The sequence below is a fragment of the Olea europaea genome, chromosome 18 (assembly GCF_002742605.1).
Source record: "Olea europaea var. sylvestris chromosome 18, O_europaea_v1, whole genome shotgun sequence".
NCBI lineage: Eukaryota > Viridiplantae > Streptophyta > Magnoliopsida > Lamiales > Oleaceae > Olea > Olea europaea.
The window spans coordinates 21085186-21090270 of record NC_036254.1 but is presented as its reverse complement, the minus strand read 5'-3'; positions in this window follow the sequence as shown (position 1 = coordinate 21090270).

Here is a 5085-nt window from a genome sequence, read left to right as displayed (position 1 = left end):
GAACATGTTTTTGAAGCTTAAAATAAGGAAAACTTAATTTCTAAATTATTTATTATGTGCGACAAGATCTAACTTTTTTTGATTCAAAATAACTTACTAGAAAAATTAATTTACATTTAGATTAATATAATTCCCACATAAAGAATAATAAGATAAATTCAAGTTATTACATGCAACATTCAAGAAAATAAAAATCATCTCAAACTTCCACCGTCCCCGGTGCAACCTTCACTTCAACACCAACCTTAACATCAACCCCGGCGGCGTCACTATTATCCAATCCAAGCACCGGCGAAGCCTTCTCACTTTTTATTACATGGCCGGCGGCTTTGGCTCCTCCGAAGCTGCTGATGTTCCCAAATATGAGAATTAGCATCCCAACAATTCCGGCACAAAATGCAGTTCCAAATGCTTTTCCAATGTTTCCCGGCAACGCCGTCGCCAGCGCAAATCCAGCGCAGGTCCCAAGTGCTCTCACCCATGAAAACCACACAGAAAATGCGCCTTCTTTCCCTGCGGGCGAACATTCCAACCAAAGAACCCTTCCAAATGCATGTAGCAAACCTGTTGAACACATTATTTAGCCTCCATTTGCCAAGAACTCATATATTAACTTGGTCAAGAACTCATATATTAACTTCAACAACACATTTATAACTACTACTTACTATTCTTCTTTATAAATGATTTATAAATTTGCCAAACAGAGGATTAAGTAATTACATATATATAGTCCTTCTCTAATCATAGGTCTAACACTTTTGGATACTTTCATGGGATTGAGACAAAGCTATGAACTTCCTGAATTTTGGAATCATTAACTAATTTTTGAAATCTTTATCTTGTAGTGAGTCAAAATTGATCAGGAGAAAAGAGACAATACACTCAATGTATGATGACGAGGAGTATGGCTAGGACAAAGGAAATGTAATTTCTATAGAAAAATTCTAGTCTATTTATTTGGCTGAAGTAAAAATTTCGATCAAATTATTTTTAGAAATAAGTATTTTAGTTCATATCTATTCCGTTTTAGGAAGAATATTGTCGAAACTTTATTCAATCGGCAAGGTGGTAAAGCACAAGGGACAAAATCTGTTTTAAGGAGATTTATTACAACACACCTAGCTCCATCTTCATTCTGCTTTTCTTTCTTTTGACCATACTAGTCATTAATTTGACAAAAAAAAAAATAATAATAATAGTAAAATAGAATATGAGTTTGATTGTGCTTATAAGTAATTTCTTTTTCTTTCCTAGCTAGAAGTGAAAATATATTACTTATTTTCACATTAGGGGAAGCACCATTTTATTGTTTTTACGTTTTATAACTGTAAATCAACAGGTTAAATAACAAATTTTCCATAACATATCAGAACAAATTTAACAACAAAACGTTCACAAATTGCTATATATATGCAAGTTTCTATCTCTTTGACGCTTTGCATTACATCAAGTCATCAACCTCGAAGGATGAAAAAAAGATTAAGGCACAAAAGAAACCATAAAACATTAATCTCATCAAATGACTTCATGCTTATCTAGTTAGCAAAGTACCCTTTGATAACACCACCTCTTGTAAGAGATTCATAGTTAGGATCATAATTGTACGAATACCAAGTGTTCATCTTTGGATCCCATCGATAGACGTTCTCTTCATCAAATCTCCAATCACATGACTCGTAGGTATCTTCACTGCATAGATAGTTGAATTTGTAGGCGACAAAGGTTCCCATGTTTGTCGAGCAATTGAACATTGTTGCAGATGGATAGATTTTTCGGACATGCACCTTGAACTTGAACTGAGCCCATGGCTTTAGGTGAATGACGTTGAATTCATCATCAAAGGAGAAGCATCTAATGCTTAGATAATTGGTGTGGTTGTTTGTCACCACCACGAGTTTTGTCTTCTCGTTCTCCTTTTCCTCGTCTTTGCCTATAGCATTGGTTGTTGGGATGAGCAAGAGGATTGTGACGAGGAGAAGTGAGGCGGTGGTCCATTCTCCTGAAATAAGTCACGCACAAAAGATATCTTGTATGTAAACATTGTCGGTGATCGTTGATGGAATTTTTTTAAAAATTAATCATCATTTCATGAAGGGCTCTTTTTGAATTAATCGCATTTTATAGATAATATGAGCAATATTACAACACTGGACGGTATAATGAACCTCAACAAGATATTAACTTTTTTATTTTTTTTAATCATACACACAAAAAGAAATAGAAAACGGAAAAGAATAGGATTATTACATACCTGTCATTATTGGGTTCTTGAATGTATCAATTCTTGAAGGAGAAACCACAAGAATTCCTTGATGTTTTGGAAATGAATATTTCAAGAAACCTCAAAACGGAAGAAGAGAAAAGAGAGAGATTCTGAAAAATCCAGGTGATGAAGGCAATAGTGCACCCATAAATAAATGTTTTCTTCCACAATATTCGTTTGGTTTTTTTTCTAATTTTAGATACATTAACTTTGCAAAGCAGGAAATTAGTAAAATGTGAAGAATTTAGCATTTTGTTAAATATAATACAAATTGATATACCAAATTTAAATATTGTATATAAATAGTCCTATTTCATGAAAAATAAGTACAAAAGATGGAAAAAGGATCCATATAGTCAATTCGTAGAAGCTATTATTATTTAATGATAAAATTTCTCCTCGATGCAAAAACTAATATTTTAAAACGACAGATGTGAAATTCAATTTCAGATCAATCAATAATATAATAATAGAATTATTACTGGATTTTATATTTAGGGGAAAATTATGTTAATTATAGAAAATCACGAAATTCTTTTATCATAACATGTTTTTGAAGCTTAAAATAAGGAAAACTTAATTTCTAAATTATTTATTATGTGCCACAAGATCTAACTTTTTTTGATTCAAAATAACTTACTAGAAAAATTAATTTACATTTAGATTAATATAATTCCCACATAAAGAATAATAAGATAAATTCAAGTTATTACATGCAACATTCAAGAAAATAAAAATCATCTCAAACTTCCACCGTCCCCGGTGCAACCTTCACTTCAACACCAACCTTAACATCAACCCCGGCGGCGTCACTATTATCAAATCCAAGCACCGGCGAAGCCTTCTCACTTTTTATTACATGGCCGGCGGCTTTGGCTCCTCCGAAGCTGCTGATGTTCCCAAATATGAGAATTAGCATCCCAACAATTCCGGCACAAAATGCAGTTCCAAATGCTTTTCCAATGTTTCCCGGCAACGCCGTCGCCAGCGCAAATCCAGCGCAGGTCCCAAGTGCTCTCACCCATGAAAACCACACAGAAAATGCGCCTTCTTTCCCTGCGGGCGAACATTCCAACCAAAGAACCCTTCCAAATGCATGTAGCAAACCTGTTGAACACATTATTTAGCCTCCATTTGCCAAGAACTCATATATTAACTTGGTCAAGAACTCATATATTAACTTCAACAACACATTTATAACTACTACTTACTATTCTTCTTTATAAATGATTTATAAATTTGCCAAACAGAGGATTAAGTAATTACATATATATAGTCCTTCTCTAATCATAGGTCTAACACTTTTGGATACTTTCATGGGATTGAGACAAAGCTATGAACTTCCTGAATTTTGGAATCATTAACTAATTTTTGAAATCTTTATCTTGTAGTGAGTCAAAATTGATCAGGAGAAAAGAGACAATACACTCAATGTATGATGACGAGGAGTATGGCTAGGACAAAGGAAATGTAATTTCTATAGCTATTACATTGTGCTTAATGTCTCAGGACTCCGGATAAAGAAAAGTTTGGCTTTTTTTTTCCATTTTTTTTTTTTTTTTGGCACTTAAATGGAGGTCTTGCCTAGCCCTTCTGAATATATAATAAGGTCGGTATCTTTTAGTTTGTAAATGCAATAGTTAACATGGTATCATAGTGTTGAAATTTCAGCCTGACCCAAATTTTGTTTTGGAGGTATATTTGGAATTGGTTGTTTGTTTGTTTTGGAAAAGTCATAAAGAAGTAGATGATTACAAGGAGTCAAAACAATATTTTGAACTCATATTTCATCTCAAATAATTCGTTATTGATCTTACCTATTGTAATAGAACTTCATCTTGTGTTAGACTCTTCATGTATTAATTCTCCTAATGTGTTAATGATTCTGTGACTATAAATATGTGGTGTGCACATATTTTGAAATTGACCAATTGTTCAACTTATTAATTTGGCTCAACAATCTAACATATCGTAACTCCTTTTGATATAGTGAAATCTCCACCTCTATCAATGATTTTTTATAGTTGGGTTTCCACGTAAATTTTGTATTCTTTGATTATTATTTCTTATTGCCTATATCTTGTCTCTAATTTCTAACACATAGTGAGTGACTTTATGAATGTGCACCTGTGATAGATTTGATAGAAAATGAAATTTGAAAGCATATTGAAAACAACACGTAAATGATATAAGCTATTAAATGAGATATTTGACGAACCTGTGGCAGTGCTTTGGATTCCGGCGAAAAGAAGCAAATGGTGTTTATGCCAATTGTCTTGTCTATAATAAAATCCAAATCCAGAAGTAAGTATTGATAGTAAAAACCCTAGAAGCTGCATTTTCACGGCATCTGCTTTTATAAGCTGCTGCAATGGATGAGCCAATGGAAGAGAAACCAAAGGGAACATGAAATATGTCAGCCATAGATATAATAAAGTTACTGGTTTTACACAAAGGTAGCCTGTTGCGTAAAGTACACCGGCGGCGAAAATGCACATTGTTGTGAAAGATGAAAGAAAAACTCCAGCAAGACTTCCGGCGGCATGAGGGTACTTGAATATTGATATGACGTGGGTTTTTGGTATAGAATTTGAGGATGATGAAGTGGTTGAACTTGAGGTTAATCTATTTGTACTGAAGATATGAGCCATCCCCAATCCCCATATTAGGCCACTGAAAATGGAAACCACCCATAAGGCGGTGAAATGATCGGATTTTCGGAGCATGTGGTACGTAAACGAAGATAAAATGGCCGCTCCAAGGCAGCCGGAGGCAGTGGAATAAAGTGAAAGCCAACTAGCAAAGGTTCTTCTATCTAG